We start from the raw sequence: 13,769 nt of genomic DNA on the forward strand, positions 1-13,769 counted from the left end.
ATGTTAGCTTCTTTACCAACTGTTTCAACCACTCCACAAACTTAGTTTCACGTTCTTTTTGTACTTCTGCATTAGTGAGATGTGAAACTTTGCTTTGCAACTCCAGATCAAATCGTCTGCAAACCACAAATACTTATATTACCGAGCCATGTATCCACATATAGAACATAAAAGGATTTATAATTGAGTTGCATATACATATACTTACTCGATGTATGGGTCGATCGCTGAACAATTAAAAAGAATATAGATGTGTGCTGCATCTTGCTCTCGATCTGTCAATAGCCTTGATCGGCAACTACCAAATGCATGCCCAAGTCGTTGAAATATCGACAGCTTGTCAGCTACAGTTACTTGTTCTCCATCATCGTTACGGGGCGGGCATGTGTAACGTGTTGAAATATGAGGTTCAAAGTACATAGATGAGAAATTTGAAATCTCTTCTAAAGTGTACGCCTCACAAATAGAGCCTTCTACTCTTGCTTTATTACGAACCTTTTTTTTTAGGTCGAACATGCATCTGACAAGAATATACATTTCAAATTTTAAATATCTGTCATTAAAGAGACAAATATAAAAAAACATATACCTTTCAAATGGGTACATCCATCGATATTGCACAGGGCCACCAACCCTTAGTTCATATGGCAGATGTATGATCAAATGTTCCATAACATCGAAAAATGCTGGCGTAAATATCTTTTCTAACAGACAAACAGTGGTGATGACAGAGTCCTCGAGATTCTTTACATCTGATACAATGACCTCCGATGCGCACAATGTTCTGAAAAATCCGCTCAACTCAGACAATACCCCCCATATAGGTTTGTCTAACATATCATGGAATGCTAGGGGTATCAATCGTTGCATAAAGATATGACAATCATGGCTCTTCAACCCATATAACTGTCCATCGTCAATCTTCACAGCCCGAGCAATGTTAGAGACATATCCATCTGGAAATCTCAGTTGTCTCAACCATTGACATACATGTTTTATTTGATCAGGTCCGAGCACGTACTTCGCCTTTGGTTTCAGTACTTTGCCATTATACTCTTTGAGTTCCAATTCTGGTCTTTTAAATATTAATTTTAAATCCATACGGGCCTTCGGATTATCCTTCGTTTTTCCTTTAATATTCATTACTGTATTGAACACATTATCAAACACATTTTTCTCTACATGCATCACATCCAAATTATGTCGTATCAATAGGGTCGGCCAATACGGTAGTTCCCAAAAAATAGATTTTTTCGTCCAATTGTGTTCCTTCCCAAATCCACGGAAGGGTGTAGGACTGCGGGCATCTGTTAATACATCTGGAAAGTATCGCAATCTTCTTAAAATCTCTATGCCAGACAATCTTGAGGATGGACCTTCCATTTCAGTTGTGCCTGCTGTAAATGCATTCTTTTGACGTCGGAACGGATGATCGCTGGGTAGAAATCGACGATGGCAATCAAACCAACAAGGCTTCCTTCCATGCCTCAATCTAAAAGCTTTGGAATCCTCCATGCAGTACGGACAAGCCAACCTCCCATGTGTGCTCCAACCAGATAACATACCATATGCAGGGAAGTCACTGATTGTCCATAGAACAGCGGCCTTCATGTTGAAATTTTGTTTTTTGTGGGCATCATACGTGGTAACACCGTCATCCCACAGTACTTTTAATTCATCAATCAATGGCCTTAGATATACATCAAGATTTTGGCCAGGTGAGGTCGGACCAGGGATCAACAGAGACAAGAAAAGATTTGGACGTTTCATACACAAGCTTGGTGGAAGGTTGTATGGAGTTACAAATACTGGCCAGCATGAGTATGGAGTTGATCTACCCCCAAATGGATTAAATCCATCTGTACATAGACCGAGTCTAACATTTCGCACTTCCATTGCGAAGTTCTGATGAGTACGATCAAAGTGCTTCCAAGCTTCAGCGTCAACAGGATGCGTGATCTTGTTTTCATCGTGTTGAACTTTATTTGCATGCCATCTCATGTGTTTAGCTGTCTTTGAAGACATATACAATCGCTGCAATCTAGGAGTGATAGGAAAGTAGCGGAGCGACTTGTATGAAACTTCCTTTGATCTCGTGCTACCATTGCCTCTTGTCTTTGGCTTGAACCGAGGATGCCCACATGACGGGCATGATATGTCGTTTTCCTGCTCCTTGAAATACAACATGCAGTGATTTGGACAAGCATCAATCTTTTTGTAACCCATACCTAGAGCGTTGACCATAACTTTCGCACGATAGAAATTTTGTGGCAGTTTCTCATCTTTAGGCAACATACTCTTCACAATCATGCACAAACGGTCAAAACATGATTGACTCAAATTATACTCGGACTTCAAATTCATTAGTTGAAGAACTGCAGACAAGATAGTGTGACTCTCACAACCGTTCCAAAGTGGCTCATCAGCATCTTTAAGTAAATCATAAAATCTACTAGCTGCATCGTTTGGTGATTCTTCATCTACGGCAGTTCTTACATCACTAGAACTCATAGCAGAACCCAGTTCTGTTCCTGCAGCATCAAATATCAAATCCGTATATGGATTATCGTGCACCACATTCACCCGTGCATCAAAATCGTTTCTAAATTCTTCTCCATGAAACGTCCAGTTCTGATAATCACTCACAAAACCCTTCCTATATAGGTGATGTCTAACGCCATGAGGTTCTACAAATCGATTATTCTTACAAATCTTGCAGGGACACCTAATCCGACCTGTGGGATCTACCGTACTGACACTCGCCGTTGCAAATTCAATAAAACTATCGACACCATCCATATATTCATGCGATAACTCATTGTCCACTATCCTACGGTACATCCATTCACGGTTTGCAGTCATTCTGTCGTATGATGTTACGAATAGTATCCTAACGAATTAAGAGAAAAACAATCAGAATGCTACAATGAAGAAAATATCAAATTTATCATGCAATATACTATGTCAAACAATAACAAGAATTTTGATGCATGCATTGATAACTTAATATTTTCATGTGCAAACTATTAATGACATGATACAATCATTTGAAGCATGCTTTTATTATAAAATTTCACATGGAAGTCAAAATCAAATTGAAAGTAACTACATGCAAGCATGGATACAATTACATCAAACATTGCAATACATCATAATCATTCATATCAAATAAATGACAAACATGTACCTGCAGCAAACACACTTCAATATCCCACTAACTACTACCACGCATAGCATGGACTCCGTACTCCAAAAATAAGAACACTTCTATATTCATACATTAAAATCATGCTCAGCATGATCTCCGAACTCCAACAAAGCAGTCCTAGATATCAACAACTAAGTGAGTGTGTGAACAATAAAGTGTTACATTCAATAAATTAAATAACATGTGATGCGCTTGCCTCACTTACTTACCACGGGTATTTACCCGATTTGCATTGTTTTTGTCACTTACTTACCACGGGTGGCGGGGCACAAGCGAGTTCCGTTGAGAAATCTGCACAAAAAAACAATTTTTTAAAATGAAGTCACCACGGAAAAAAAACTGTTCTGACAAGGGGTCGACTCCCCTGCTGTTCCGACAGGGGGTCGACCCCCTGCCCGGGTCGACCCCCTACCGGAAAGGCAAGGGGCAAGGGTCCTCTGCCGAAAAATGCAGGGGGTTAACCCCCTTCCGGAAAACGCGGGGGTTAACCCTCTGCCGGAAAACGCGGGGGTTAACCCCCTCCGTTTTCCGGAAGGGGGTTAACCCCCTGCCGGAAACGGGAGGGGGTTAACCCCCTGTGAACCGGGAGGGGGTTAACCCCCTGCCGGAAATGGCAGGGGGTTAACCCCCTGCGTGAAAATGGGGGTTAACCCCCTGCGTGAACCGGAAGGGGGTTAACCCCCTGCCAAAAACGGCAGGGGGTTAACCCCTTACGTCAAAACGGGGGTTAACCCCCTGCCGGAAACGACAGGGGGTTAACCCCTTGTGTGAACCGGGAGGAGGTTAACCCCCTGCCAGAAACGGCAGGGGGTTAACCCCCTGCGTGAAAATGGGGGTTAACCCCCTGCCGGAAACGGGAGGGGGTTAACCCCCTGCGTGAACCGGGAGGGGGTTAACCCCCTGCCGTTTCTGGCAGGGGGTTAACCCCCTGCGTTTTCCGGCAGGGGGTTAACCCCTTGCCGGAAACGGGAGGGGGAGGGCGTTACCTTTCTCCGGGCGGCGAACGGTGGGACCAGCGGACGGTGGGACCGGCGGACGGTGGGACCGGCGAACGGCGAGACCGGCGAACGGCGGGAGCGGGACCGGCGAACGGCGGGAGCGGGACCGGCGCAGGAGCAGCGAAAGAAGAAAAGGAAAACCTGGTTGGGATTAGGGTTATTCGAAAGTTAGCGACGGCTTAGCGACAGATTAATTCCGTCGCTAAGCCAACGTAAAATCAAATTCGCGAAAATAGCGACGGATTATATTCTGTCGCCACATCCGTCGCTAGTTAGCGACGGACTAGTTTCCGTCGCTAACGTCGTCGGTAAATGGTGCGATCGTACCGACAAAACAATCTGTCGCAACATTCGTCGCTAATTAGCGACGGACTAGGCGACGGACTATCTTCCGTCGCTACTTTCATAAGATTCAGTGATAATAGCGACGAATATTTGTCGCTCGCCAATCCGTCGCTAACTAGCGACGGAATCTTTCCGTCGCTAACGTCCGTCGCTAACAACCTATTTTCTTGTAGTGTTTGCACATGGGCCTGGCTCGAGTGGGGCCTGATTATCTAATCGGGCTAGGCCATACCCAACTTTATTCGGGCATGAATTGCAAAGTGCAGCCTAAGCCTGATCCCATTTGGGCCAGGTGTACCCCAACCTGATGGGCCACCCTTATGCTTAATAGGAACCAAGAGGGGTCACGCTAGGGCAGATCAGTTGCAATCTCATTGCACACTTTGATTGTGCCGCTGCCCCTGACCCTCATCAATCTTTGGGATAGAGTGTCAATTGTGGTTCCTGTAGGGAAGTAACCTTGCACGGGACCGAATTTGCAGCAAGATGAAGACTTCGCAGTTATGCTCAAAATCATCAGGGAGCCCTCACTTTTAACTCTTTCTCTATTTGAATGCTTTTAGTAACCTTAACCATTACTTTTGGTGAATGTTTAACCCTTTTTCACTGCATTTATAGATGTGAAGAGTTCAAGTTTTGGGACACAACCCCTAGGAGAAATCCTTTCATCTTACAAGAGACACTTCTCTTGAATTTCAATATTGTGACAGCTGGAAAATTCTCAAGAGTCACTAATGGCCACAAGACCTTACATCTCCCACTTGGCCATAAGGGACTTCTTGTGTTTATATATTTGTTCTCAAAAGAAATCTTACATACACACATTCCGAGTAATCTTTACTTTCATTGTGTTTATATGCTTGTTCTCAACCAGAACCTTTCATACACACTTTTCGAGTAATCATTACTCATTTACCACTTAGACATATCCGACTTATATGTCTAGTGAAAACATTCTTAGTGACTGTCATGGTTAGCGGGTCTGCTACCATGTCACTTAAAGGAATATAATCCGCTACTATTTTATTTTTCATAAGCATATCATGAATATATTAATATTTAACTTCAATATGCTTACTTTTTGAGCTATCAGCTCCTGTTTGTATTAGTCTTATAACACCTTTATTGTCACAATATAGTTGAACTGTATTTTTTAAAATGTCCAATTTCAACTGATTTAAGAAACAATTTATCCATACACAAAATGTGACTGACATGTTATATACTCAGCCTCCTGGTATGTTGTGCTACACACCCTTGTTTCTTGCATGACCATACAATTGCCCCACCTCATAACATGAATAAATAACTAGAAGTAGGCTTTGCTTCATCTCTATCACCAGCAAAGCCAGCATCTGAGTAGCCTATAAGCTTTAAACTATCTCACTGACAACATAGCTTAAGTTCCTTAGTTTCTTTTAGATATCAAAAAATTCTCTTCACCGCTTCTCGGTAAGAGAGCCCATGATTACTTTGATATCTACTTACTAAACTTATTTCAAAACTTAAGTCAGGTCTAGTACAAAGCATTGCATACATCAGGCTTTCAATTCCCTGAGCATAGGGAACATTCAACTTTTCTTGTCTATATTTCGGTCAATCATTCTTACTTAGCTTTTGACCTTTTATTACATGAGTACTTTTTACCTTGGTACTTTCCATTCTAAATTTCTTTAAAATGTGGTCAAGATATTTTCCTTGACTTAGACATAGCAATCTCGATGTTATATCTCTATGAATTTTAATTTCAAGGATATATGAAGCTTCACCCACATCTTTCATTTCAAATTGAGAACTTAACCATAATTTAGTCATATTTATCATGTCTATATCATTTCCTATAATTAATATATCATCAACATAAAGGGATAACACATTAAACTTACTCCCACAATTCTTGGCATATACATAGTGATTTAGACGATTTGCCTCATAACCCAATTTGGTTATATCATTATAAAAAGTCAAATATCACTGTCTTGGTGACTGCTTAAGTCCATTCAAGGATTTATTTAACTTCTATACTTTATCCTTTTGACCTTTAATTTTAAAACCTTCTGGTTGTTGCATGAAAATAATTTAGTTTAATTCACCAATTAAGAAGCTCATTTTCACATCCATTTGATATAGGTCAAGATCAAAATAAGCTACCAATGCCAAAATAATATGAATAGATATCAGTTTGGCTACACGAGAGTAAGTTTCTTCATAATCAATCTGATGCAATAACACAATGTGGACTTGGTGAACACCAATCCACAATCCAAAATCCAAATGGATCTTATCACGCGCATAAGCTTATATGACAATGAGTCTGAATAGGACTCTGAGAAAATGGAATTTTGAGACCCAAACACTCTGCTTTGACAGATGTGGTCCAAATAAAAGTTGTGTTCGACTCTCACATCTTTCCAACGAATCTGAAATCATTGGATTCAGATCAGCGGTGTCTGTTTCATGGACTTGAGACTAGGACTGATGAACAAGGTTATGACAGACTTCTGGATTCTGCAGATGGTTTGGTAAAAGGGGTTTTTGACCCTCCAAACAATGGAGTTTGCGAAAACTATCAACTGAAAAATCAAAGGTCAGATACAGACCTTTCCAACAAACTAAAATTCAGATTTTTTTGAGTTTTTACAAGGCTCTACGAATTTTTGAACTCTAGAAATTGTGTGAGATATTATCAAATGAACTAAATTTCCAACTATTCAACAACATAATATTTTTGAGACAGTTAAACGAAGATTTAGTTAGAACTCTGAACATGAAAGTTTTAGATCTATGTTCTAGCTTTCCACAAAATCAAACAAAATAAATTTTTATACAGAGAATCCTCAGATAATCAAAAATTACCAAACACCACTAGGAGTGTTCTGAACCAAACTGGTGACAGTGAATTCCTGTCAGACCGAGAATTTGACAACACTTTTCGAGGACTCAAACGGCCGATTCATGAAATGGCCTCAACTATAAAGTTGTAGGAAAATGTTTTAGCTTTTCGAAAAGCTAAAGAACGCAAGAATCTTACTAGTCTCGAGGCTGATACAGGTGGTTCTTTAGAGTCATTCTAGACAACTCGGGATTCAGGAATCCGAGTTTTGACAGAAAAATCTAAGTTATGTATTAACCAATAAAACTAGATATTTGTGAACAATAGAATCACTCTGTAACATAAAAGACTTTTAATCATTCACTAGAAAAATAACACATAACCTATTGCAACTTTCAATCAATCTTCAACGAGAAACACAAATCACATATGCTCAAAATAACAAAAAATGAAAACGCATGAACCAGTAAATAATATCTGGAAGAAGATGGTAATGGATGTCGCTGGGAAGCAACTGACACCAAATGAAACACCATGAACTTAAGTTTAAACAAACAACAACCACGAACCCAAGTGCCAACATGCCAAGGTCGATTTTCACCAAAGGGATTCTAAAAAAAAACTCACAAACTCGAGCTTTCCACCAGCAAAAGTCTCGATGATATTAACAATAAACTTTCTAGGGATTTTAGCGGCTTTGCCGAGCCGAATCATATAAAATGGTAAACAACAAACTTGTAGGGAAAGATCTTATCTTTCTAACAAGTTAAAGATCATATAATTTGGACCAGTATCTAGGGAGATATAGTCAAAATACTGAGACTATCTTCACCCTTCAAAACACTTCTTCTCCACCAAAAAAATTTCAAAATTTTCATCACCAAAGGCACCTTCTCTTGGTCAACCACCATTCATTAATAGGCTCTGGAGCATGGGAAAGAGACATATTAAAGAGTCAAATGGCCTTCCCAATCCATGCTTCAAAAATGACATTGACTTGGGCTATTTTTGGCCACAAGCATTAAAAGGATCAATAACCATATTTAACTTGGACCAGTCAAGGCTGATATTTAAATAAGGACTAAAATGGTCCATGCCCAAATGGCACCAACTTGGGCTCTCCTTGGAAATGAATCTTAATCCAGATCCAAATGTGCAGTAAACTAGATCTTGCACAAAAACGCATTAGAAAATGCAAAAACAAAAAAAAAATAAAAACTACCTGCATTCCCCATACACCCTCTAATACCACAAAAAGATCCTACAGGGCACCAAATCTATCCGGATCTGTAGAATCCGACTCATAAAAAATATAAAAAAAGATTACAAATAAAAACATATTTAACACGATTTCTCACATGCCAAAATGGAATCAAATAATAAAAATACAATCTCTGAGAAAGATGTAAAATATCTCAAATATTGTAGCACGATAATCAAAATAGGTTTGGGTTGGAAAAGATCCAATTGGAGTCTGATAGTTCTGCTTGATTGGATCTGCCCTAGATCGCATCTTGGATTGGATCTTGGGAATTGGATTTGGATCCAATTCATCTTCAAAGCTTAGATCTTCAGGATGCTCTGCATCATTCCCTCCTGGGTTAAAAGGCTTTGTTCTTAGAGTCTGTTTCTGCTCAAATGTCACTTCATAATCCCTACACACATTCAAAATGTAATCAGCGCAGAAACTATTCAAGGCAATAAGAATAAAATTAAACAAGGCAGGAAATTCTTTAGAGGAATGACAATAATATTTGATGCAATGCAATTCAATATGCTGAGCAAAATGAAATTAAAAAAAAAATAGTGGTAGAACAATAGAGTTGAAGCTCAAAAGCATGTAAAATATTCTATTTAAAAATCTTACCTTGCATCAATGCTCTGCAGATAGTAAAAAATTTTGGGTCACCCGCATATATCAATTGATTATATAGCACGTGATTTAAGATTATAATTTTTTTATTAACATTTTGGCAATCATACTGCAATTCACGAGCAATACAATATAACAACAATTCATATTTACTATGAGGATTTATTAAGAATGTAGAATCTATATTATCGACTAAATCCTGATGTTTCTAAAATAAATTTGGGGTATGCATGATTGTCATTTCAGCTTTATTCATATCACATCTAGGGTTCACATGAGGCTTAAAATTTTCTAATGGTTCACTGAAAGAATTTTCAATTTCTAAGGATTCATTGACATGAATTTCCACAAACTCTCTAATACTAGAATTAAGCCTTTCAATTTCAACATTGACCTAAAAAATGAGATTATTAATGACAAGTGTGAAGTCATCGATGACATCCTCACACACAAACGCTTCTTTATCTTTGATGTCTTTATCAAGATCACCATAGAGCGGATTATCAAAGATGAAGTTGTCTCCGAACCAGCTTAGACAACCTTCAGGATTCTCCATGAATAAAGGGTTGTCAGAAATGATGTGAGACAACTCTTCATGATCTTCTATGTCAAAAAGTGAAGACAGATCAAACAACTCATCGGTCTCTCTAACGAGAGTGAGTTTTGCATTCATCTCTTCAAAGACTGGATCAAAAATGAACATACTCATAGGAACATCCTCAAGTTCAGGTGAGGTTTCCTTCATGATTTCCTCATCGAATATCGGTCCACCAACCATTTCATGAAAAGGCTTCTCGGAAGGATCCTTTATGAAAATAACAAGAGTGTGATTAATTTCTTCGCATTGGAACTCTTCTTTGGTATCCCAATCCTTATTTTTCATTATAACTTTCTCGAATTGTTGAGATCCTAAGTCATAAGAAATAAAACTTTCTTCATCCTCACAACTCACACACAAGATTTCCTCAAACCTAACCCTAAAATTGTTAGATTTAAATGAGGTGGGGTTGGGTCGGGGCCTAAAGGATGTGACGGGCGTACGAGGACTCTGTCTCGATTCCCTTTGTGAAAAATTCACATAATGGACCTTCAGATTTGGAGTACTAGACTCTCGACTGGATCTCCTAGGCGGATCCATTTTTCTACTTGCATACGGGTATTGATGTGAGTCAGACCCATGAATAGAGTCAGACCACCCATACGCCCTCAAGGATCAAATCAAATCCTATCTGTGATGAAGCTCTTCCTCTAATTCCAATTCACAAAGCTTCGATTTTATTACAGCAATTCGCATTTGCTCAACACGAAGTTGACTTTGGAGACTTTGAGCTTTCTTATCTCGTTCTGACTCAAATTCTTCATCAGAGTCATAATTCTTATGCATTTCTCGAGAATGATGCTGACTTCGCTCAGATGCTCTCTCCCACTCCCTGGTAAAATCTTCCATCCTACGACTTAGATCTTCGATTTTATGCCACAGAGTTTCAGTTCCATACCTAAGGTCACAAATTTCATTTTTAGGGTTATACTCGCTATGACTCCTATAGCCCGTTCGCCCAGACATGCACATGGATCCTAAATTTTTTTTAAGACACTCCACAACACTGAAAATTGTGTCTGATTGAAAAATTTGGCAACCCTCGCTTTGATAACAAAATGATGCAATAACAAGATGTGGACTCAGTGAATATCGATCCAAGATCCAAATGGATCTCATCACACGCAAAAGCTTATACGACAATGAGTCCGAATAAGACTATAAGAAAATAGAATTTCGAGACCTGAATACTCTACTTCGACAGATATGATCCAAATAAAAGTTGTGCACGACTCTCACAACTTTCCAACGAATCTAAAATCATTGGATTCAGATCAGCAGTGTCTGTTTCACGGACTCGGGACTAGGATTGATGAACAAGGCTATGACAGACTTCTGTATTCTACAGATAGTCTGTTAAAAGGGGTTTTTGACCCTGTAAACAATGGAGATTGCGAAAACTCCCAACTGAAAATTCAAAGGTCAGATCCAGACCTTTCTAATGAACTAAAATTTAGATTTTTCTGAGCTTTTTACAAGGCTCTACAAATTTTTGAATTCTAGAAATTATGTGAGATATTATCAAATGAACGAAATTTCCAACTATTTAACAACAGTAAAAAAAATGATATTTTTGAGATAGTTAAATGAAGATTTAGTTAGGACTCTAAACATGAAATTTTAGATCTATGTTCTAGCTTTCCACATAATCAAACAAAACAAATTTTTATGCAGAGAATCTCCAAATAATCGAAAATTACCGAACACCACTAGGAGTGTTCTGAACCAAACTCGTGACAGTGAATTCCTGTCAGACCAAGAATTTGACAACACTTTTCAGGGACTTAAACGGCCGATTCACGAAATGGCCTCAACTATAAAGTTGTAGAAAATGTTTTAGCTTTCCAAAAAGCTAAAAAATGCAAGAATCCGACTAGTATTGAGGCCGATACAAGTGATTCTTCAGTCATTCTAGACAACTCTGGATTCAGGAATCCGAGTTTTGACAAAAAAAAACCGAGTTATGTATTAACCAATAAAACTTGATATTTGTGAACAATAGAATCACTCTGTAACATAAAAGACTTCTATTCATTTACTAGAAAAACAACACATAACTTATTGCAACTTTCAATCAATCTTCAATGAGAAACACAAATCACATATGCTCAAAATAACAAAAAATGAAAACACATGAACCAGTGAATAATATCCGGAAGAAGATGGTAATGAATGTCCTTGGGAAGCAGCCGGCACCAAATGAAACACCATGAACTTCAGTTTGAACAAACAACAACCACGAACCCAAGTGCCAACATACCGAGGTCGATCTTCACCAAAAGGATTCTAAAAAAAACTCAAACTCGAGTTTTTCACCAGCAAAAGGGCTCGATGATATCTGCAAGAAACTTTCCAAGGATTTTAGCGACCTAACCAAGCCGAATCATGTAAAATGGTAAACAACAAACTTGTAGGGCAAGATCTTAGCTTTCAAACAAGCTAAAGATCATACAATTTGGATCGGTATCTAGGAAGATACGTTTAAAATACTGAGACTATGTTCACCCTTCAAAACACTTCTTCTCCACCAAGAAAATTCTGAAATTTCCATCACCAAAGCCACCTTCCCTTGGTTGACCTCCCTTCATTAATAGGCTCTAGAGCATGGGAAAGAGCCACATTAAAGAGGCAAATGACCTTCCCAAGCCATACTCCAAAAATGATATTGACTTGGGCTATTTTTGGCCATGGGCATTAAAAGGATCAACAACCATATTTGACTTGGACCAGTCAAGGCTGAGATTTAAATAAGGACTAAAATGGTCCATGCCCAAATGGCACCAACTAGGGCTCTCCTTGGAAACAAATCTTGATCCAGATCCAAATATGTAGTGAACTAGATCCTGCACAAAAATGAATTACAAAATACAAAAAAATTAAAAAATAAAAACCACCCGCATTCTCCATACACCCTCTAGTACCACAAAAAGATCCTACAGGGCACCAGAACTATCCGGATCAGCAGAATTCAACTCCTAAAAAAATAAAAAAAGATTACAAATAAAAACATATTTAACGTGATTCCTCACATGCAAAATAGAATTTAATAATAAAAATATAATCTTTGAGAAAGATGTAAAATATTTTAGATATTGTAGCACGATAATCAAAATGGGTCTGGGTTGGCAAAGATCCAATTGGACTCTGATAGTCTTGCTTGATTGGATCTGCCCTGGATCTTATCTTGGATTGGATCTTGAGAATTGGATTTAAATTTGGATCCAATTCATCTTCAAAGCTCGGATCTTCAGGATGCTCTGCATCACAATCTCTTCTCATTAAGAATAACCTTTGACTATTAATCTTGTTTTGAATCTATCAATAGAATTGTTTGCCTTGAGTTTTTTCTTGAGAACCCACTTGCTATCAATTGCCCTATATTCATTAGGCAAAGTAGATAGTTCCTAAACTCCATTCTTTTCTATAGATTCCAACTCAACTTTCATTGCTTCTTTCTAGAGTTCAGATTCATTAGAAGCAATTGCATCTTCAAAACTTAAGTTGTCAAGAGTTTCATCCAAATCTACCGAATAACATAATTCCTCACACAAGAATGTATAATAATCATTCAAATAGGATGAATGAATTTTTGTTCTTTTTTGTCAAATTACTGGTTGTGAATGTTGCTCATTATTCACAACTGGATTGATATGCTCTTCCTCTTGACTTGGTACCCGAAGATCATTTATGATATCAAGAAAGACACCATCATCTTCAAAATTAAAATTGCTTTCTTGAGTTTCTAGGAATTCTACTTCTCTACTCTCTATAAATTCATTTTCAGGATTATATAGATGATATCCATTTGATCCTTTTGGGTATCTCATGAAGATGCATTTGATAGTTTTACTATCTAACTTGTCTCTCATTTGACTAGAAATTAACACATGTGCAAGTGACCCCACTTTCTTAAA

The sequence above is a fragment of the Nuphar pumila genome, chromosome 6, assembly GCF_984573655.1.
Source record: "Nuphar pumila chromosome 6, dmNupPumi1.hap1.1, whole genome shotgun sequence".
Classification (NCBI taxonomy): domain Eukaryota; kingdom Viridiplantae; phylum Streptophyta; class Magnoliopsida; order Nymphaeales; family Nymphaeaceae; genus Nuphar; species Nuphar pumila.